The sequence below is a fragment of the Lactuca sativa genome, chromosome 5, assembly GCF_002870075.4.
Source record: "Lactuca sativa cultivar Salinas chromosome 5, Lsat_Salinas_v11, whole genome shotgun sequence".
NCBI classification, from domain to species: domain Eukaryota; kingdom Viridiplantae; phylum Streptophyta; class Magnoliopsida; order Asterales; family Asteraceae; genus Lactuca; species Lactuca sativa.
The window spans coordinates 25,613,056-25,638,098 of NC_056627.2; positions in this window are offsets into that span (position 1 = coordinate 25,613,056).

A 25,043-nucleotide genomic window follows, 5' to 3' on the forward strand; every position below is an offset into this window, starting at 1 on the left:
TTGACCCGACCCGGCATGGTCCATTTGGGTTGCATACCATCATGCACTTGGATGAGAGAAATAAGACACTTATGGTTATTAATATATTATAAGTTCTAGTATATTAATAATAAGAATAATAAGATTATTTAATTAGTATTGATCAAGAATTAATCTAGGATTAATTAAGTGATCAAAAGAAGACTAATTAAATATATGGGTTGATTGTGTAAATCATCCATACTTGTATAGTGGGCTAATGCTCCATGGATAATCAAGTTGGGCTAAAACCCATAGGATGGTCCATGGATGCTCCATGGTGTATTTGAACCCATGGATCCAAGGAAATGGAAAGTCATGACAATTAGGGTTTTCCCTAATTGTATAACTATATAAGCATCTTATTATTGAGGAAAAATCGGCCATTAGAGACACTAGTAGTATTCTAGAAAGGGCTAGCCGATTTTGATGAGTGTAGAATTCTCTCAAGTCATTCTAAGTGTTTTGATGATTGTGATTCCATTTGAGGTGTCACACTTGGGGCACTAGGCACTCAAGCTTCATGAAGACTTTCTACATCAAAGAGGTATGTATTCTATCTTGCTATAGTTATTGTTTTGTATGCTAGATTAGGATAATACCTTGGAAGTTCTTATTTGCATGTATAATAGAGAAAACATAGATCCAAGGTATTTAGGGTTGCATGTACACCTAGGAGTGTTAGAATGCTCAAAACCCAACAGTGGTATCAGAGCCACGAGTTGTTTTCTGTTATATTGATGCAAATATTTTATTTTCAAAGTTGAAAAAAAAAACATGAAGTTTGTCAAATTTTAAGATAATTACTTGTTCTTGTGAAAAATAATTATTTGTAAAATTTGAATAATTTGCTTTATGAGTTGAATTAGGTCAAATTTAATAAAAGATAAAATAATATGATTATTTTATTAGTTTTAAAAGTTTGATCTAAAGAGTTTTATTTTTTGAAACCTCCATAAGTTATGGATATGAAAAGGTTTTTAAAAAAATTGATTCAAAGTTTTATGGAGTTACAAAAAATTTGGTGTTAATGTTTTAAAGGATTCCATAACTTAAGAATAAGTTATGGATCACCAAAAGTTTTTTTGTGTTACCGTATTTTATGAGTGAATTTAGATTAATGAATAAAATTATGTGATAGTTGGTTTTAATCCAAATTAATCTAAAAGAAGTTCATAAAATGTGTTTATGTAACTTATAAGTCACATTTATGAATCTTAAAACTCATAAAAGTTGGCAAAGGTTACAAAAATGAAGAGTCTAGTTCTAATTAAATGGTCTTATGACTCCATAACTTGTCCTCAAGTTATGGAGGACCAAGAGTCTCTTCATTTAATAAAATAAAATAAAATAAAAAAAAGTGTAACCTTAATTAATTCCATAAGTTATAAAATAAAGAAAAGTTAATTCTTTTATTAGTTTAAAGTCTTCCATAACTTGTCCTCAAGTTATGGAACTTGAAGAGTTTTTGGATTAAAACTACTTTAAACACATAAGTTATGGAATTAATTAGTTTTGAATAGTTTCAAAACTTGCCCTCAAGTTTTGGAATTTGTAAAGTTTTCACTTATGAATACTTTAATTCCAAGTTAGCCCTTAGAATTTTAAAAGTTAAAATTCAACCCTTATACTTTATAATATTATAAGTTAATAATATATATATGTATAAGAGTAAAGTCAGTCTTACCGCTAGTACGCCTCATTCACGAAGCCGGTCTATAAGGTGGGTATAAGGTTGTTGCCTATAAAATGGCAACTTAATGGGTGTCCACTCTCACCCACCGCTTGCTTGACCGGTGGAGGGTCGTTAGCCGAACGGGTTTGACAAGACTATAATTCTCATTCATTAAAAGTATTAATGATAATACTAAGTAACTAAACTCTTAATAATACCCAATCTTAGTTACTTAGGAAAAATGTGAATAAGGTGCTAACCCATGAAATTACACTTTACACTTTGTCTAAGTCGTTAGTGGAGCGTGTGTGGTTAACCGGCACACTAACTTGGACTTAACAAGGTAGGTAAAGGGTGACTTAATATTTATCATAGTATCGATGGAGCGTGTGTGGTTAACCGGCACATCGATTGAGGGGTAATTTATTAAGGGTACCAAGTGATTTGCATGGTTACTTCACACCTTGTTTTGTGATCCTCGGCATCCCAGTCACAAAACCTGAAGGGCACACTCGAGATTGAAACATGCCTTTGAAAAGTTCAATGAATCTCAAAGATCTAGGAGTTTCAAAACCAATTAAAACCTAATAATTCATTTCGTTTATCTTGGTGGAAATTGGTGAATCGTCATTCACCTACCTTCAAATATTTTATAGCTTGGATTACGGCATACCTCTTCTAAGTTATAAAATAGTTTGTTGGGTTCTAGCCTTAATATTTCATATTGGGTGTTATATTAAGGACTTTAAATCAACTATCTTGAATATCTCCCAAAAGATGTCTGGTTTAGACACCTATGATCTTCCCAAATCTCTTGAAACAAGGTTTCCTAATGAAGATGATGTCCCATGGATATCATACTTCTTTCTCCTCCTCCAATTATTCTCCCTAACCCACAAGTTCTTGAAAAGTTTAAGGTCACTCAAGCCCTATTGGCAAGGCAAGGTCTAGGTGTGATCACATCTTGGAGATGTAGTCACATATTGACAAGCCGGGAGAGTTGGGTGTCAAAGTCTTGAGAAAGTTGGTGGTTCAATCACTTTCTAAGTCACATAGTGAGTTCCTTTGGGACACCTATGAAACAGACTATGACAAGACCCTTAATGATCTTATCTATTTGCTAAGATCAACTTCCTAAAACTTTATGGACATTGATAATGATGACATTGGTTATCCAGTAAAGCATTCTCTTCCCAGTGGATAGGGACCGGCCATAGTCAACTCGGTTGACCAAATGGTAAAGAGAAAAGCTAAGTCTGTCATAGTCCCGTGTACCATTATCAAAGGGTCCATATGTTTATATTGCCAAAGGAAGGGGCATTGGTTGCGAAGCTGCCAAATTTACCTAAGGATGTTAAAGTCAATAAGTTTGACTCTACTTCAGGTAAAGTCCACTATCTAACTTTGTTAAGTTTCTATTCTGAGATTCTTGATACATGATGTGACTGGGTCACATGGTGATGTTTAAGAATCAAAGAAAAGTGAAGAAACTTAAAGAAAGAATATGCTGAATCTGATCGCGTAGATGGATTTCTATCGCGTAGCTTGAAAAATCGGATTCGTGAGCTACTTCTCAGGAGTTATGAGATATTGCTTAGGAATAGATAACAACAAGTTTTCATATGGATTGTAAGGATAAGTTTTTCCGCAAAGTTTTAAAATAAAAAGAAAATTTTTGATTTTATTTATTTTAAAATATCCTTACAATGGCATTTGGAAAGAAAATTGTTGCTTATAAGATTCCATTAACAGCAAGAGTGGAAACATGAAATTGATTCTTTCATTTGTGGTAATGTCTAAATTTACCAAATAAGGAAAGATTCTCATCACCCAAGTTTCAAGTGGACCGGAACTTGGAATCATGCAAGTTGTATAGCATGATGAATGAGAACTTTCAAGTTTTGGAAAAATTAAGACTAATTACTTGTTCACATGGATGTGTGAGTCAAGTAAAGGACTAAGGGATCGAGTACACATTCTTGTGCACTGATTAAGTCCACCACAAAAGATCGATAAGAAGAATCAAATTAGGCAGAAGGATAAAAGTTTCTCAAATCTGAAAAGATGGGAGAGTACTTTAGTATCAGTTTTGTGATCATCTTAATGATTAAGAAACCATATCAAAATTAGTTCTCTAAGGAAATCTTAGTGCATTCTTATGACTAAGAAGAGGAACTTGAATTGTTGAAATGGTTAAATCAAGAAGATGAGTCATACTTCGTTCCAATACAAGTCTTAGAGTCATACTCCAAGATTGTCATTTGAGTGACATGTCTTAAAGAAGGTTTAAAACACTTGTCAAATGTAAGAGTAAAAGTTTTCTACTCTTGTACATTTGAAATTGGTAAGTTGTGATGTTTTGGATAAAACAAAGACCAACTTAGGCCAATTGGGTAAAGTGTTTTTCTTGATTAGAATCCGCACTATCTCTTGGATGTTTGACAAGGGAGTCTTATAGGTCAAGAGGACAGTGGGAGTCTTAAAGGTCTTGAAAGTCTCAAGAACTAATCAAGAATAAAACCTAAAGTTCTTCTCTAGCACACAATTTGAGGTTTATAATCTATTGTGTTGACATATTCTGTGCCCATTCCAGTTAAAGTTGGTTTTGCATATGAGTTCTTAGAGTTCTCAATTTGTTGCACAACAACTTGGAAGCAATGGCAGGCCCTTGAGCTGCCAGGTGGCAAGAAGTTAAGATTGAGTTCAATCCATATGGTTTTGGAGTTGTCATTATCTTTGTCTTATGATTATGGTTTTGACAAATTCATATGGGTAGGAACTCATACACCATATAAATGTAAGTGTCATAAGGTTTCTTTCCGATTCATGAAAATGATGGTGAGGAAACGCTTTCACTAAGTAGATTTTACGAAGATATCAATTGTGTTATTTGCATTTTCAAAAGTCGTTAGTGGAGCGCGTGTGGTTAACCGGCACACTAACATGGACTTGTGAGAAATGACAAATGCCTAAGCAATTGAGACCATGATTACGGTATCCCTTTTCATGGTTCTTGAAATTGCTTAGACACACAGGTGAGCTATCTACGGAAAGGGTGTATGAATCTAAATTTCAGACTGTCCAGCTGATTTCTGAGTACATGTCAAAGCTAGTGGGAGCATAAGTGTTATGCTAATAATCATCATGTTAGTGGGAGCATGATAATTATGATAAGTATTGCAAGTTAGCAATGTTAATTATAGAAAACAAAAGTTTCAATTGGGAAAGAGTTGTTTTGCTATAATTAAGGGAGAGGAAATTATACTTCATCTCAAATCTATAAGCTTAGATCGTGAGGTTTTAATCATTTAGTCAAGGATATATATGAATTTCATGTTGGAATGGCTCAACATAAGGAAATTCTGTATACGGGTCCATTATTTGCGTTCTAAAATTCGATTATGATTACGGCATCCCTTTTCATAATCTGAAATATGAGAACTTGGCAAATAGAAATGGAAATGTTATAGCAAAAGACTGGTTTAGTCTTTATGTGAGACATCATGAATCGTGTCCCATATGCTTCGGATATAGGATCGATTACATGTGCTATATTCATCCTTTCTAAAAATTTTCCAAATGCCTAGGGCATTAAGAAGGGAAAAAGGTTTAGAACTGGATATGACTAAAAGGATTAAACAATTGTCGAGAACAATCTAAGGTTTACCAAAGATTGGTTGCTCAAGGACAGTTGGAAGTATAGTGATAATTCTAGAAGGACCATATTGACATAATCTGTAAGGAGGCAACTCTTGTTCAGAAGTGATAGTCAAAATGGAATCTGGAAATGTTTCAAAGTTAGAATTTTCAATCTGTTTAAGATTAAGAAACTTAATGCAAGAAGGAAGTTTCCAAGGAGCTGATCTCTTTTGGAATACTCTGTAGTGATTGTTGTCAAGTCTTTCTGACTTTGTGCATAATCATTACAAGAGGATCAATGCATATAAGTTTAGAATCTAACAGATTTCAGTAAATGGCATGAATTTGGAATTCTTGCATTTGCGATAAGGATTTGGGAGTGTGAAAAGAGAATCATTGAAGTTATGTTCAATTGATCTAGTTCACAAAGTAAGGATCATAGACAAACATAGTATGCATACTTGGTGTGTGGCATGACTAGTGTTTAGAAAACATAGTGTACATGCTTGGAGCATGGGACAACTGTTGTTTTAAATTCAAGATTAAAGTTGATAGCTGAAACAGTATACAATGAATAATGTGTAATCATATGGTGATAAATAAAAGGTGTTTTATTTATGTTCAAAGGGTTGATACCATATTGGATTCTATTATTATTGTGTTTCACTTTGCATGTTTTGACTTCCCGAATAAACTGGGTTATTCTTCCGGAATGACTAATTTATTCAAACCATCCACAGTCGGTCATATGTTGGAAGTAGATATGAATTAAGACTGTCATGATGGGTTGTAGAGGTCTAAGGTGTTGGACAAGGCTACAGCAATCATGAGTGCTCATAAGTTCTGAGTATTGGATTCAACCCGCGCTCATTGGAATCACTTCATGGATTTTATCACGAGTGATCATGAGACGATAATATCTTATATTCTTCAAACCTAGAGATATGAGTTGTTACTATGAGTTGATAGTACATTGATTGCACGAAACCGCATTTGGTAACTCTGTGCTATAAAACGTGCCTTTGTGTATGATTCAACAAGTAGTAGAACAAGCCATATGAGTCGAAGTTTATCCGTTCCTTTTACCTTCGGGATAAAAGCGATATCTGTGGGCCCCTCGATGATTTGATGATGACAAATGGAAGTGCTCGGCCGGGCCAGGACTGATTTGATTTGTTCAATTAGTCAGTCGTCATAAATCGGAAATCGGGAAACAACAAATGGACAGAGAGAATGATTATAATCCATGTCTCAGTCCATATGATATCTAGAATGGAGGAATATATGATCCCTTATCTAATGGACAAGTCATTGACAAGGTCAGAGTTCATCGACAAGGTCAGAGTTCGACAGAAGCTTTTGAGAGCTACGATTGCCGGTTGGTTCCTGAAGTCATACGCAATAATAGTTTTAGACTTATCCAAGTGGGAGACTATTGGATTAATGTCTAAGTCCATAACTATATTTGGTAAGACTTGACCCGACCCGACATGGTCCATTTGGGTTGCATACCATCATGCACTTGGATGAGAGAAATAAGACACTTATGGTTATTAATATATTATAAGTTCTAGTATATTAATAATAAGAATAATAAGATTATTTAATTAGTATTGATCAAGAATTAATCTAGGATTAATTAAGTGATCAAAAGAAGACTAATTAAATATATGGGTTGATTGTGTAAATCATCCATACTTGTATAGTGGGCTAATGCTCCATGGATAATCAAGTTGGGCTAAAACCCATAGGATGGTCCATGGATGCTCCATGGTGTATTTGAACCCATGGATCCAAGGAAATGGAAAGTCATGACAATTAGGGTTTTCCCTAATTGTATAACTATATAAGCATCTTATTATTGAGGAAAAATCGGCCATTAGAGACACTAGTAGTATTCTAGAAAGGGCTAGCCGATTTTGATGAGTGTAGAATTCTCTCAAGTCATTCTAAGTGTTTTGATGATTGTGATTCCATTTGAGGTGTCACACTTGGGGCACTAGGCACTCAAGCTTCATGAAGACTTTCTACATCAAAGAGGTATGTATTCTATCTTGCTATAGTTATTGTTTTGTATGCTAGATTAGGATAATACCTTGGAAGTTCTTATTTGCATGTATAATAGAGAAAACATAGATCCAAGGTATTTAGGGTTGCATGTACACCTAGGAGTGTTAGAATGCTCAAAACCCAACAGGCTCTTCTTCACCTTCATCCTCATCCATGTCCACCTCGTCGTCTTCCTCTTCTTCTTCTTCTTCTTCGTCTACCTCCTCTTCTTCTTCTTCGGGATCCTCTTCAATCAGCTCTTCGGGCTCTTCCTCAATCCAGCCGGCATTTCCCTGGTTGGGAAAGTATGGGTCTCCTGGTAGGTGAAATCCTGCCATGTCGTCTGCGCGAGAACAGAGGGGTAAGAAGCAGATAGCGGTAGATATTAATAATATTGTGATATAGCAACATACAAATACTCCTATAGTATTTTAAATGTTTAGATTTGGTTCTTATAGCATTCTTTGTAGGGTGAAGTTAGGTTATTAGATTTGTTGCCCTCCTACGACTATCCCCCGATATGAGTAAGTCACTTCCCGGACTAATATAGTTGATCAGGCTATATCCTTCCCAAAACTGATTACTCATACCAAGGCATACTCGTAGCGTTCAACTCCTTTTCTTTTAGTTTATGTTCTTCTAGTTATGACACTACGCGAGTATGCAATGCATGTAGGTATACTTTTGAACAAGAACTATTCGTTTTCTAAAAGTATAACCGGTTAGAATGTTTTAAAATCAGAGACTCTTAGTCCCAAATGTGTTTATAGTTTGTATATCCTATGTTGTTTGATATACTTAATTCACTATAAACCGTGCTCTGATACCAATCTGTCACACCCCCAAACCAAGGATGGCGGAAACGTCCGAGGGTGGAGGACTTCATGTGTAGTATCATAACAACAATGGCAATAGTGATGAAAGTAAACACAACCAACATATATATAATTGAAAGACTTACATCATTGTATGAGTTACATGTTTCAAAATCAATTACAATATGTTGACAAAATATGATAAGTTTGACGCCTCAACGTCCCATCCTCAAAAGTACTTTGTTACCTGTTTAGCGATTTCCTGAGAATACAAATAGTTTGAAAAAGTGTCAACACAATGGTTGGTGAGTTCATAAGTTTTTGTATATAATTATGAAATAGCTTGTCTCGTAATTGCATAGTTGTTCTAGAAAAATCCGATATTTTCCTTAAAATGAATGCTGTAGTCTTGTACCCAAAGACTGAAACGTATGAGTAATCTTCCTTATTTACAGAAAATAACGTGAGTTTATTTCGATATAAACGCGTATGATATTAGTGAAATTCTCGTAAATTCTTAAGTTTGTTAATACTTTCCGTGAGTTATTATAACCATACTTGACATACACGGCCTCGTAATGCGACGTTCTTCAGGCGTCGCCGTTAAATGACACTTGTCACCACAGACCTGCCAGTCTAGCTGTTGCAAGCAGCTCTGGTGTGGGTTTGTCAAACCCAATATATATCTATACACAACTATCACGTTCTCCCTACAAGAGACTCTGGTTACAATTTACAGGACATGTCGACTTTGTTATTTTGGAAGTAACCCGAAGGGAATGACTCACAAATTTATTAATTAATAGATTTACGTGAACTAAACTGAAATCATTTGGTAAATAAGTTTGAGAAGTAAATGATACATAAACTATACCTATTATAGTTTATCCAAAACGTTTGTAATGTATAAGAATTCTTTTATGAATGCTTTAATACTATGAATCCATAAACTATGCTCATTATAGCTTAATTTACGTATTCTAAATGAATGAATAATCTTATCATGAATGAATATATTTCAGTTTATGATGATAAACTAACAAGGAAACACATTCAATATTTAAAACTTATCGTTATACACTTTGCTCAACATAATACAAAGTGTTATGAAAGTTATAAGCTGTTAACAAATTTTCAACCTTTCTACACTGTTTTTGAAAAGTCATAGAATAATCATACGAAGTTGAAAACTAAATCCGTAAATTCTGAGAGTTCCCAAAATGTGTCTAGTTTACTCATAATTTTTATCATGATTTTTAATGACCTCCAACTTGGGTGAAAAAGTCCATAATCACAGACTGGTCCGGATTGGTGTTTGAAATGATAGGCAGTTTTGTAAAAATCACCATAAATTGTAGAAAAATCTTATGGAGATGTGCAAGTAGTAATTTTAAAGCTAAGAACTGGAACTACTTACACCTAAAACAGTTTTTCAAACAAAAATGTTTAAGTTGTCCAAAACAGTCCGTGAATGGAGTCCAACTTTTCTGATGAAAGCTGTTAGAAAAATTTAGTTATGTTCTTGGTGTTTTAACTTGTATTCCCCCCCTAAACACTCAATAAAACATAAAAATATAGGGGTATGAACTCACCTTGAGTGATTTTAGTAGGTAAGTGTTGAAGAAGAGAAGTGTTCAACCCAAGAACACTTGAAGAATCACTTGAAGATTCGAAGATCTAACAAGAATGTGATGATGTTTGTGTAAGAAATCTTTGATTTTGAGTAGGAGGATGTGTAATAATCATAAGAAAGATGATGATACTTACTAATTGTAGGAGAACAGTCTTGGAGTATGCCTTGAAATTCTTGAATTAGAGAGCAAAAGATGAGAGAGTTTGAAGTGTGATTCTTGGTAAAAATGAGAGAGTGATTAAAGTGTGAGGAGAGAGGATGGATGTTCCAGCCCTAAGAACGTGGGAATAGTTGTAAATAGTGAGAAAGGACCTATGAAGTGACTAAGGATGGGCTGGTGGTGAATAGTGACATGGAGTGGGTATGGGAGTGGTTGCTTGTGTCATAGACATAAGTAAAGTCAACACTCTACCTTTGTACTTCACCCACTCTCTTTTGGATAAGGTTTTATCCTTAAAAATGTGATTAATTAATAGTTAAGGGTCCTTATATGTTAAAATAAAGTTTTGGGTGAAAATCCCATGTTAAAACAATTAAAAACGGGCCTAAAATGCGAATTTAGTCGAAAACCGGGAGAAAAAGCGTTCCCAGCGAGACGTCTCGGTCCTAGGCCGAGGTTCGGTCCTTGCTGGTGCCGAGTCGGAAGTGGGTTGCGAACCAGAGGCGAGATGCGAAGGGTCCTAGACCGAGGGTTCGGTCCGAAGCTCAGAAGCGAGGGTCAGAAGCGAAAGTGGTCAGAAGGGAAGGTTCGGTTCAGTTCTTCTTCATCAGGAGGGTTCGGTTTGGTTCTTCTTCATCAGGAGGGTTCGGTTCGGTTCTTCTTCATCAGGAGGGTTCGGTTCGGCAGCCTTCTTCATCAGGAGGGTTCGGTTCCTAAGAGGACTTTCGGTTCCTAAGAGGGGTTTCGGTTCCTAAGAGGGGTTTCGGTTCCTAAGAGGGGTTTCGGTTTCTTAGAGAGATTTAACATTCTTGGAGAGATTTCACATACAAAGAGATATTTGGGAGAGATTTCACTTTCTTAGAGAGATATGGGAGAGATTTGACATACTTGGAGAGATTTCACATATAGAGAGATATTTGGGAGAGATTTCACTTTCTTAGAGAGATTTGGGAGAGATTTGACATACTTGGAGAGATTTCACATACAGAGAGATATTTGGGAGAGATTTCACATACTTAGAGAGATTTGGGAGAGATTTTCGATAAGAAGAGATAGAGTGAAAACGATTGAGAGCGGTTTCGTGTGTGACAAATGTGAGTGTCCGGCTTCGCAATGCAAGGTCCGTAAACCCCGTTATGCCATGTTTTAGGATCTTACACACTCCCTATGAGTATGCAACATTGTTTTATTGTTCTTGTTCATTGTTTAGCACTAAGGTTAAAGAAATTTAAACACACGAACTTTCCAAGTGATGTTTTCTCATTAAGATAGTGAGTTATACATAAATTACATAATACAAACCCTATTATACAAGGTTTAATTGAGTTGACCGGTTTGACTCGTTGACCTTGTCCGGCTTAGACTTGACCTGAATTTGACTATTGTCACAAAGTGCTCCTCATGCTGCTCTCTAGATCTCGAATATACCAAAATGTCGTCGATGAATACAATCACCGACCGATCCAACATCGGTCTGCACACCCGGTTCATGAGATCCATGAACACTGCCGGGGCATTGGTGAGCCCGAAAGGCATCACCACAAACTCATAATGCCCATAACGCGTCCTAAACGCTGTCTTCTAGATGTCCTCATCTCGCACCCTCACCTGATGGTATCCCGACCTCAAATCGATCTTGGAGAACCAAGATGCTCCCTGCAACTGATTGAACAAATCCTCGATCCTCGGCAACGGGTAACGGTTCTTGACCGTCAGCTTGTTCAACTCCTGGTAATCAATGCACATCCGGTGCGAACCATCTTTCTTTTTGACAAAAAGGATAGGCGCTCCCCACGGCAAGCTACTCGGCCGAATAAATCCCTTTCCCAGCACCTCCTGAAGCTGCGAGGATAACTCTTGCATCTCTGGAGGTGCAAGGCGATAAGGCACCTTGGCGATAGGCGCGGCCCCCGGAACCAAATCGATACTAAACTCCACTTGCCTCACGGGAGGCACACCCGGAAACTCCTCAGGGAATACATCCAGGAACTCACGCACTATCGGAACCTCCTCAACTGTCCTCGGCCTCTCAGAATCAACCCGCGTATCCATCACATACGCCACAAAACCCTTACAGCCCTGCTGTAGACACTGTCTCGCTCTAGCGGCCGAACAACACACTGACCCAGAACGTGTACCCTCGCCGTACACCGTAAGAACTCCCCCACTAGGGTCTCGTATGGTCACCAGTTGTCGCTCGCAGTCGATAACCACACCGAATCTGCTCAACCAGTCCATGCCCACAATGACACAAACATCACCCATCGCAATAGGAATCAAATCAATCGGGAACTCAACACCGAAAATCTCGAATACGCACCCGCGGATCACCTCCGTGGCATATATCACCCTCTCGTCAACTATGGAAAATCTCAGAGGCCGACTCAGCGCCTCGTGAGTAACACTGATATGCTGACTAAAAGCCAAAGATACAAAAGACCGACTCACACCCGAGTCAAACAACACCAAGGCAGGTACAGAATTCACAAGAAAAGCACCTACGCATAACATAATATAAGCATAATATCTCGACATCAAAATAAATACATGAAAGAATACATACCATCCACGACATCGGGTGCTGCGCGGACCTCCTCCGCGGTCAACTGAAAAGCTCTCCCTCGTGCCCTCGGCGCCTCGGCCTTCACTGGCCGAATCTCGGTAGCTCTGATGGCGGCAGGGGCAGATCTCTGAGGTGCTCCCTGAGCTGATCCCCGCAACTACGGACACTCCGCCTTCCGGTGTCCGGTCTGGTTGCATTGAAAACACACTACATACCCCTTGGGGCAGTCCTTGGCCATATGCCCCTCCTTGCCACACTTGTAGCAAGATCCAGCTCTACAAACTCCATCATGACCCTTGCCGCACTTTCCACAAGTGCGGCCCTTCTGGCTCCCAGATTTGGGATCCGCGGGCTTGGCCCGCTTGGCTGCCGGCTGGGACTGTGCCGGTCGCCGATCCCTCCCTTGAGACTCAGCCTCCTCTCTAGCCTGAGTCTCTAGCTCGATCTCCCGCTTCCGGGCATTTGCCTGAAGCTCGGCAAATGTCCGGTACGAGGAGTTCGCCATGAACTCCCGAATGTCTCGCCTCAAGATACTCAAATATCGGCTCATACATGCCTGCTCAGTGGACACGTGCTTAGGACAGAACATCGCCCTCTCGTGGAACATCCTGGTAATCACCGTCACAGACTCAGTACCCTGTTTGAGGGTCAGAAACTCCTGAGCCAAAGGCTCCCTCTCCACCTGGGGAATGTACTCATCTCGGAACATGGCGGTGAACCTCTCCCAGGTCACTGCCGCAAGCTCAGCAGGCGTAAAGTGCGCTGTCACAAACTTCCACCAGTCCTTCACTCCCAAGCGAAGCTGGTTCAGCGCGAACCGGACTCTCAAATGCTTCGGAGATGATCAAGTGAAGAAACACCCCTCTATGTTTGAAATCCATATCATAGCCGCCACCGGGTCCTGGGTCCCATCAAACTCTGGCGGTTTTGTGTTGCTGAACTCTCGGAACAGCAACGCATTACCACCCTGCAGCCTCGCAGCAGCAACGGCTGTGGTGGCCGCCGCAACAGCAGCCTCAGAAAGAGCAGCATAACGCTCGTCAAAAGTCTCAATCAGCATGGTCTTAATAGACCCGAACATCTCTGGTATCTCTGCCCTGATGGCCGCAACCCCTCCTCGTGGATGATCCAGCGGATCTCCTTATCACTAGCCCCACTGCTCTCTGGCATAAGACGTGTCCTCACCATGATCTACCTCAGAAATACAACATACGATACATTAGAACCCATTCGAGCATACTCACACTCGATGACTCATTCCTCCTTGATCCTTGGCATTCCAAAGATTCTTATTTGAACTGTACACCGCCCCGGTGCTTTCAGTAGTACGGGCCCAATACTACTATCCACACCGTTTCAGTATACACCCCAAATCCTCCTCCTTGGGTCCCGAGTTCCAATTACTCTATTATGCATAATCCACTTTCTCACAAATCTCTCATAAGCTCCTCGCTACTACTTATTCACTCTCAAGCTTCTCATAGCAGCTCACAATTCAAGGCACTCTAGTCCTAATAGTAATACCTAGCCCACTCTAGCAAGAGAATACATCATATCGATCTCATAAACATATAATATAAGGGTATTTTGGGAAATCACCGTTCGGGCGCTGACTGATCGTACACATGTTTCTGCTCTGAATTTCTCTAAAAATCTTTTACTTCTTTTAGAAAATTTTGGTTCTCTTTTGAAAATATTTTCCAAATCCTCAGTTTGAGTTCAAATACTCCCGAAGGTGTACCTGAATCCCTCAAACCAAGGCTCTGATACCAACTTGTAACACCGTATATTTCAAACAATTTTTCGCATTTTATAAAATCATAATTCATTTAATATTCAAAAAACATCAATGTTTGAAACTCAATCCATGCCATACAAAATCCCGAGATCTCATAACATAAAATCTGGTGCATGTGTACTGATCAAGCCGGCGCCTTCCCACAGTCGTCACTAGTACCTGAAACAAATAACACCAAACACTGTAAGCACAAAGATTAGTGAGTTTCCCCAAAATACCACATATAACACATATTAGCGACTCGAGGCTACAACTCTATGGGTCCGTGCACCCAAACTCTGTGAACCCTCAGGTTCTAACTCTGTAAACATGGACAGCATAAATCACATAGAATAATGCATTGCAACACATAACACATATATAGCATACAAACACTGCATCACATAACTCTAGTAACCTACTCAAGGTAAATATGGTGAGAAGACTCACCTCGCGTATCTCGATAACCCGCAAATCCCTGAAATCACTCGTGCTCGATCCCCCGAGCTATAATCCTCCTACAATACAATATATCTCTAATTAACACTTTCACAACTAAGGTTGACTAACCTTGTCAAGTCAACACTGGTCAACTCTGGTCAACGGTCAACGGTCAAGTTTGACCAGACTCGGCGAGTGCACCAAAGCGACTCGGCGAGTCTATACGTGTTCACTGACCCCCCCTCGGATCCTCTCTTGACACGTCGAGTACTTCCTTAACCCGACAAGTTCCACCTGGCATGAATCGTGGGGCCACCACGACTCAACTCGCCGAGTCTCAAGGACAACTCGGCGAGTTCAAGCTTGACTCAGCCCCCTAATGACTCTCCCTGACTCACTAAGTCATCCCCCAACCCGGCGAGTCCACTCGCTAAACACTTTACGTGAAACCCCGACCCTACTCACCGAGTCTCAAGAACAACTTGGCGAGTTCCTGCCATGCACAAACTCTATTGACCTTCTGAGGTCAGATCTGCTTTCCCAAACCATAGATCTAGCCTTCCCAAGCATGAATGTCACGTAAAGTTTGGAACTTGATGCTTGTATAACCCCCACAAGGCATCAAAAGATGATTTGGTCCCAAAAATGACCACCTAGGTCTAATAACTCCATAATAACCCAAAAAGCCCCAAGGGTTAAGGTCTCTGGACCTCTTTGAGTCCAGATCCAAGGCACAAACTCGAAGAGGGACCATTTGCTTCACATAATCACTCTCCAAAGGGATTATAAAATCCTAACTCTAAAGATCAACCCTAAAACTGAAGGAGATTCGAAAAATTACCTCAAAATGAAGCCTCTGGACTCTGGATCTGCTGGAATCTCACCTCCTCCTTGCTCTTGCCACCTTCTTCTTGCTAAACAAGGAATACAAAGGCCCAAAAGTGACTTCTTCTCTCCCAAAACGAATTAGCTCTCTTAGGGTTCTCTCAAGGGACTGGTAGCCGCAATGGGAGGCTATAAGTGCCCTTAAATAGGCTCCAAACCCGGGGAATTAGGGTTTCATTAAATAGCATGGACTCGCCGAGTCCACTCCTTCGACTCACTGAGTCCAGGCGCGAACCCGCGGCCAAAACCGCGATCCTACTCGGCGAGTGTGAGCTCCAACTCACCGAGTATCCTCACAAAATACCAAAAATATAAGAATGAATAATACCTGGGAATCCGGACTATTACACTAGCAACTTGACAGGATTAGTGTTAGACAGAGAGATTGAATTTATTATTTTGGAATAATAAATTAATTTAGTAATGTATTATGAAAATAATATATTAATTAGAAATAAGGTTGTTTAATTAATATTTAATTCGAAATTAATTTGGAATTAATTTTGGGATTAAAGGAATTAATTAAGAGTATAGGGATCGTTGATAGTTGTGAAACTGGGATCTTGGACTCCTTGGATAGGAGAGGACAAAAATTATAGGGTGGCCCTATAAGATTTTCGTCCTAGGCCTTCCAAAGAGGAGTCCATGGGCTGCCTAGGCCTTATGTAGGGAATTAGGGTTTCCACCTGCAAAACCTAGCTTTGGGACTAAGCCACCTCATGCATAAAAGGGAGGTAATTCCTTATATTTTTGGCCCTATGTGTAACACTCTAAATTGTCAAACAAATTTTTTCATTTTTAAAACCACATAAAAACACAATCTCACATTTCTCAAATCACAAATGTATAAGTTGTTTAAAACACAAGACAAGAAATGTTTGATAATATCCCATAATCCTCAACACATAACCTGAAGCTGGTGTGTAAAATCATGTTGACGCCTTCCCGGGATCCTGAGATGTAATTGAAACACATTTTACTCAAACACTGTAAGCATGAAGCTTAGTGAGTTCCCCAAAATACCACATACACTATATAATAAGCCTCTCGTGGCTATAGCTCGGCATGGACCCTTCGGCCATGCGTCTCCGTGAGGAACCTTAAGTCTTACGGCTTGGTATGGACCCTCCGGTCATGTGTCTCAGTGAAGACCCTCCGGTCTCATAGCTTGGGTTAGACCCTCCAGTCCTGTATCTCAGAGAAGACCCTCCGGTCTCACAACTCAGTTTGGACCCTTTGGTCCTAACTCAGTAAGGCACATAATAATATATACAATAAATCACAAAGAAAAAAAGCATAATATCATATAACTCAAAAATAAGCACATAAGACCCTCCGGTCAATAACTCAGATAAGACCCTCCGGTCACATGGTATTACCACTTAGGTAAGTATGGTGAGAAGACTCACCTCACCTAATAAAGCAATACATCCCACACTCGAACTGCTGGTCTAGACTTCGCCCCTCCATTACCTCCAAAATCCATAGCTTGACCAAAACGCTGAAGTCAACGGAAGTCAACAGTCAAAGTTGACCCTACTCATCGAGTGCTACTCATGAACTCGTTGAGTTCCTCAGTGCTCAGTAAATCACGAAAACCCGAGTCAACTCACCAAGTTGCTAACCAACTGGTCGAGTCCATGCAGTATCCACAAGATCGGGGAAAACCCTAACCACTCTTCGAGTCATTCCACCAACTCGTCGAGTTTACTCTGTATACAAAAACGACAGAACCCAGCTCAACCGGTCGAGATGCATGCCCAACTTGTTGAGTTCATCAGCCATTTCACATTAAATTCTTTCGAGTTGATTCCAACGCTCTAAACTCCATATCCAACCTCCTAGGATGAAGTTTCCACATAAATTCACTAACTTTACGATCATGCAAGGCCTCACAAGGCTAAAACACCGGATATTGAGCTCAAGAAAAGGTTTAGGACATGAAGACGGGTCAAAGATTCATAAAGCTTGAGACTTTAGGCCTAAAGGGCCTAGTAGTGTCTAGATATGTGGTCTTAGTTCCATAGCATGCTCACAACCATTAATGACTCAAGGAGAAGCTAGAAAGGGCCATAAACTCTCTAATGGGGAGATCTAACAAACAAGAAGTCAAGGTATTAAATTTTTACCTTCAAATGACTTCTACCACTAAGATGATGTCGGATCCAAATACTCATTCTTGTTCCAAGCTTCTTCTCTTCAAGGAATGCACGAAATACCCACCCTCTATTAGCTCTAAACACTCTCAAATAGAAGGTACTCGATTAGGGTTTGTCTCAGGGTGGTAAAGTGATGTGGGAGGCGGGGTAAAGGAGTTAAAGTCCATTAAATAGGGTGCAAGCCCGAATAATTAGGGTTTCATCAAATAGACTCAACTCATCAAGTCCAGTCCTCCGATTCGACGAGTAGACTTCATATTTCCACGCTTCTTTATCAACTCCTACACGACGAGTTGGGACCAATCAACTCATCGAGTAGTTCCTCTAATGTGAATATAAAATTTTCAAATTCGACCTCCAGGAAACCGGGGTATTACAATTCTCCCCTACTAAAATTAGATTTCGCCCTCGAGATCTCTCTTTATCGGCATATAGATTGAAACAACGATCCGAGAAGCACAGCCGGAAAATATCATAACATACAATGATCCCCCTCCTAAGAAAATCCATACCCAAACAGGAACCCTATGCCCAAAGAGGGGTCGACCCCCTTTTTCGTGGCGGTATCAGCCCTAACTCTCTTGAACTCGGAAACTATAGTGGTTTGTCTCCTCGACAAACCGCCCATGCAGAATATCACCATGTCAATTTCTCATCGAATCACGAACCGATAAAACACTTCCAACTCTGATTATCTCATTGCGACTGATAGGGGCAAGTCCTTGACCATAATTGTGTTGGATTAGTCTCTAAATTCATAACTATAATTGGTATCTACTTGACCCGACTCGGCATGGTCCATTTGGGTTGCATGGCATCTGAACATTTGGATAGCCCGTTTGTTATTAATATATTATAAGTTCTAATATGTTAATATGAAATCATGTTATTAGTATTGATCAAGAATTAATTTATACATAATTTAATGATCAAAAAGAGACTAATGAAATATATGGGGATTGATTGTGTAAATCATTCATTCTTATATATGTGGGCTTATGATCCATGATTCCTTATGTTGGGTTTAACCCATATGGTGATCCATGGATACTCCATGGAGGTTAAAACCCATGGAGCATAAGGAATGGGTAAAGTCATGGGTTACATGGTGCAACCCTAATGTGCATACTATATAAGGACCCCATTAGCTCAAGAAATTGGCACTGGTGATACATATATGTGTTGGTGATGTTGTGTGAACCATTCGAGGTGTCACACTCGGGGCGCTAGGCTCTAGAGCTTCATGGAGTCAAGCTACATCAAGAGGTATATATTCTAACTTGTTATATTACCCAAGTATCAAAAGATTGTATGCTAGATTGGGTAATACCTTCGAATATTCATATTTGCATGTATAATAGAGAAAACATAGATCCAAGGTATTTAGGGTTGCATGTACACTTAGGAGTGTTAGAATGCTCCTAACCCAACAGTGGTATCAGAGCCTAGGCTTGTTTTCAATTATACTTGATGCAAAGTGCTGAAAAATCGATTTTCGAGCTGTCTGGACACTGGACTCGCCGAGTCCATGAAGAAACTCACCCTACTAGTCGAGTAGGTTCATACACTCGACGAGAAGGACCCCCAGACAACATATTTTCAACTTTTAAGGCTGGAATTGGACTATAATCGTTACACTAAGCTGTTTTTGAACCTATAACCCTGTTTTTGATGTGGTAATGTTCATTCTAATCCAATTTCAAAGATAATTTTCAATATATTCATGTTTTGTATTAGTTTAAGGATTAGGCTATTTACATGAAAAAGTTTGATTTGAATTATCTTGTTCTTATGAGTTGCTTAGACTAATAGAAAAGTTATGTGAAATTGTTGTTTTCAATCCAAATTAATCTAAGAGTTGATTCTAAAATGTGTTTTGTAACTTGTCCTCAACTTATATGAAAAGTCACATTTAAGATTCATAAAACTCATAAATATTTCCATAGGTGATGAATAAAGAAAAGTCAGATTCTTTTAATAGTTTAAAGTCTTCCATAACTTGTCCTCAAGTTATGGAACTTGAAGAGTTTTTGGATTAAAACTACTTTAAACACATAAGTTATGGAATTGAATAGTTTTGAATAGTTTCAAAACTTTCCCTCAAGTTTTGGAATTTGAAATTTTTTTCCCTTATGAATACTTTAATTCCAAGTTAAGCCCTTAGAATTTTAAAAGTTAAAATTCAACCCTTATACTTTATAGTATTATAAGTTAATAATATATATATATATATATATATATATATATATATATATATATATATATATATATATATGTGTGTGTGTGTGTGTGTGTATAAGAGCAAGTCAGTCTTACCGTTAGTAGGCCCCATTCTCGAAGCCGGTCTAGAAGGGGGGTATAAGGTTGCTGCCTATAAAATGCCAGCTTAATGGGTGTCCACTCTCACCCACCGCTTCGTTTACTAGTGGAGGGTCGTTAGCCGAACAAGTAGGACAAGGACTAGAATTCTCCATCGATACTATGATAAACATTAAGTTACCCTTTTCCTACCTTGTTAAGTCAAACTAGTGTGCCGGTTAACCACACGCGCTCCACTAACTGACTTAAGCAAGGTGCAAAGTGTAATTTCAATTGAAGGGTACCAAGTATATTTGCATGGTTATTCACACCTTGTTTTGTGATCCTCGACATCCCAGTCACAAAATTTGAGAGGGCACAATCGTGATTGATGTAGGGTTTTGAGTAATCTAACACTCCTAAGTGTACATGCAACCCTAAATACCTTGGATCTATGTTTTCTCTATTATACATGCAAATATCAACTTTCCAAGGTATTGTTCTATTCTAGCATACAAAACTTTGAATAACACAAGTTAGAATAACATACCTTTTGTTGGTGCTTGTCTTCATGAACCTTGAGTGCCTAGAGCCCAAAGTGTGACACCTCAAATGGTTCACACAACACCATAAGCACTTGGAATAACTTAGAGAGAAATTAGAACACTTCAACAATCGGCTTGCCCTCCATGCATATCATAGCTGCCAATTTTCCCAAGAAAGAGATCATTATATAGTGTGTTACAATTAGGGTAAACCCTAATTGTCATGGCTATCCATTTCCATGGATCCATGGGTTCAAATACACCATGGATCATCCAATGGGTTTTAGCCCAACTTGATAATCCAAGGAGCATTAGCCCACTATATAAGTATGGATGATTTACACAATCAACCCATATATTTAATTAGTCTTCTTTTGATCACATAATTAATTCTAAATTAATTATTGATCAATACTAATTAAATAATCTTATTAATATATTAGAACTTATAATATATTAATAAACCATAAGTGCTATTTCTCTCATTTTAGTCTATCCAAGTGCATGATGCCATGCAACCCAAACGGACCATGCCGGGTCAAGTCAAGTCTTACCAATTATAGTTATGGACTTAGACATTAATCCAACAGTCTCCCACTTGGATAAGTCTAAAACTATTATTGCAAGTATTACTTCAGAACCCAACTAGCAATCGTAGCTCTCAAAAGCATCTATCGATCTCTGACCTTGTCGATGAACTCTGACCTATGTCGATGACTTGTCCATTAGATAAGTGATCATATATTCCTCCATTCTAGATATCATATGGACTGAGACATGGATTATAATCATTCTCTCTGTCCATTTATTGTTTCCTGATTTCTGATTTATGACGACTGACTAATTGAACAAATCAAATCAGTCCAGGCCCGGCCGAGCACTTACTTTTGTCATCACTAAATCATCGAGGGGCCCACAGATATCGCTTTTGTCCATTAGATAAGTGATCATATATTCCTCCATCTCTTCAGATTAGAGAAACTTTTATCTTTCTGCCTTATTTGATTCTTCTTACTCATTATGTCTATCATTGAAACTTCTCCAATGATCCAGAACTATACTTAAACTTGTAAGTATAACCATATTTACTAAACCTTAGTAAATCGTAATGAATAATCTTATCAACTTTGTGGTGGACCTGATCAGCGCACACCCAAGTGTATCCGATCCCTTTGTCCTTCACTTGATTCACATATACATGTGAACAAGGAATTAGACTTAATTTCCCAAATATATAAAAAAAAATTCTCATGATCATACATTACAAGTTGCATGATTCCAAGTTTCTATCCAACTGAAACTTGGGTGAAGAGAATCTTTCCTTATTTGGTAAACTATGACACTTCCACTAATGAAAGAATCAAATCCATTTACCCATATTGCTTATCAATGGAAACATATAATCAACAATTTTTCACAAATGCCATTGTAAGGATACTTAAAATAAATAAAATCAAAACCATTTTTCTTTTATTTTAAAACTTTGCGGAAAAATTTATCCTTAGAATCCATATGGAAAACTTGTTGTTATCTATTCCTAAGCAATATATCATAACTCTTAAGTAACAACTCAAAATTCTGATCACCGAACCATGCGATCGAAATCCATCTTCGCGATCAGAATCAGCATATACTTCCTTTAAGTTTCTTCACCTTTTTTTTAGACATCAACATGTGACCTCGTCACATTATGCAATAAGAATCTCAAAATAGAAACTTAATAGAGTTAGACAATGGACATTACCTGAAGTAGAGTCAAACCTATTGACTTTACCATCCTTAAGATGTTTCAGGTAAATTTAGCAGCTTCGCAACCAATGTCTTTCCTTTGGCAACAGAATCTTATGGACTCTTTGGAAACGGTACATGGGACTATATCAGACTTAACCTTTCTCTTTACCATTTGGTCAACCGAGTTGACTATGGCCGATCCCTTTCCATTGGGAAGACAAAGTTTTTCCTGGACCTCCAATGTCACCATTTTCAATGTCTAAATAGGTTCGGAAAGTAGATCTTCCAATCCAATTTGCTTTACTAATGCTCCAAATCACTGTTGATTTAGCATCATCAAGCAAATAGGTAAGATCATTAAGGGTCTTGTCGCGACTAGTCATCAGGGAGTGACTGAAGAACCAAGTCAGCAGCCAGCTACCTCGAGATTTCGACACCCAACTCTCCCGACTTGTCAATATGTGGCTTAATCCCCAAGATCTAAGCACATATAGACTTTGCTTGCCAATAGGGATTGAGTGACTTAGAACTTATAAAGTCTTAAAACTTGTGGGATAGGGAGATTTATTGGAGGAGGTGGATGAAGTGAAGTATGATTGCTAGTCCCACAAATGCCCAACAAAGGGATTGATCTTTCACCATGATTGCCATTTAGGATATCATCTTCATTAGGAAGCTTGTTCCTAAAGATTTGGGAATACCATAGCTGTCTAAACTAGACATCTATAATGGGAGAAATTCAAGTTAGTTGATTTAAAGTCCTTAATATAACACCCAATATGAAATATTAAGGCTAGGACCCAACAACCTATTTATAACTAGAAGAGGGATGCCGTAATCCAAATTATAAAATAGTTGAAGGTAGGTAAATGACGATTTACCAATTTCCACCATGAAAATGAAATATTTTATTATTAGGTTTTATTGGTTTTGAAACTCCTAGATCTTTTGAGATACATTGAACTTTTCAATGGCATGTTTGAATATCGATTGTGCCCTCTCAAATTTGTGACTGGGATGCCGAGGATCAAAAACAAGGTGTGAATAACCATACAAATTGACTTGGTACCCTTAACAATATTACATAATCGATGTGTCGGTTAACCACACACGCTCCACCGATCTATAATAAAGTCAAGTTACCCTTTGCCACTCTTACTAGTCCATGTTAGTGTTTCGGTTAACCACACACGCTCCACTAACGACTTGGTAAGGTACAAAGTGTAATTTTATGGCCTAGCACCTTTTCACATTTTCCTAAGTAACTAAGATTGGGAATTTATAAGTGTTTAGTTACTTAGTATTTTTCATTATACTTTTAATGAAGGGAGAATTCTAGTCCATTCCTACCCGTTCAGCTAACGACCCTCCACCAGTCAAGGAAGCGGTGGGTGAGAGTGGACACCCATTAAACTGCCATTTTATAGGCAGTAACCTTATACCCCCCTTATAGACCGGCTTCGTGAATGAGGCCTACTAACGGTAAGATTGACTTTCTCTTATACATATCTATATAATTAAATTATAATAATAGTATAAGGGTTGAATTTTAAACCTTTTAAAATTTCAATGTTCAATTTGGAATTAAAGTATACATGAGGAGTAACTTTTCAAATTCCAAAACTTGAGGGCATGTTTTGAAACTATTTCAAGACTCTTTAAATCATAACTTATGAGTTTAATGGTTCATTAAAATGAAGACTCTTCATTTTAATGTAACCCCTTATTCTTTAAAAACACCTTAAAGAAGTGTCTCTTCAAAATCCATAACTTGACGACAAGTTATGGAGTCATTAAACTATTTAACGGAAAAAACTCTTAAATTTTATGTAACCTACAAAACTTTTATGAGTTTTTCAGATTCATAAATATGACTTTTCACATAACTTGAAGACAAGTTACAAAAACATATTTTATGAACTTCTTTTAGACTAATATGGATTGAAAACAACTAAAACATAATTTTTTTCATTATCAATCTAAACTAACTCATAAATCAAGGAAACATAAAATTCTTGAAAATTCATAACTTGAGGACAAGTTATGAACTCCATACAATTTTCAACAAGATCATGAATTATATCACCAAACAATTTGCACACAATTCCTATGATCTTGCAAAACTCATAAGCATGATCATTCATAATCAACAATTTTCAAGAATAACATGAACACATATAAACTTGAAACTTTTATTATATCATTGAAATTGGTTTAACATAATCATTACCACATTCAAAACAAGTTTTATAAGCCCAAAACAGTCAAAGGTAATGATTCTAGACCAATTCCAGCAGCAAAACTCGGAAATATGCTGTCTAGGGGTCCAACTCGTCGAGTGCATGAACAAACTCGGCGAGTTGGATGCATTTTGCCTTTGACTCGTCGAGTCCCTTCATGGACTCGGCGAGTCTACTGGGCAGACAGCACCAAAAGTCGATTTTTAAGCAGTTTAAGCAAGTACAACAAGAAAACAAGCCTGGGCTCTGATACCACTGTAGGGTTTTGAGCAATCTAACACTCCTAAGTGTACATGCAACCCTAAATACCTTGGATCTATGTTTTCTCTATTATACATGCAAATATCAACTTTCCAAGGTATTGTTCTATTCTAGCATACAAAACTTTGAATAACACAAGTTAGAATAACATACC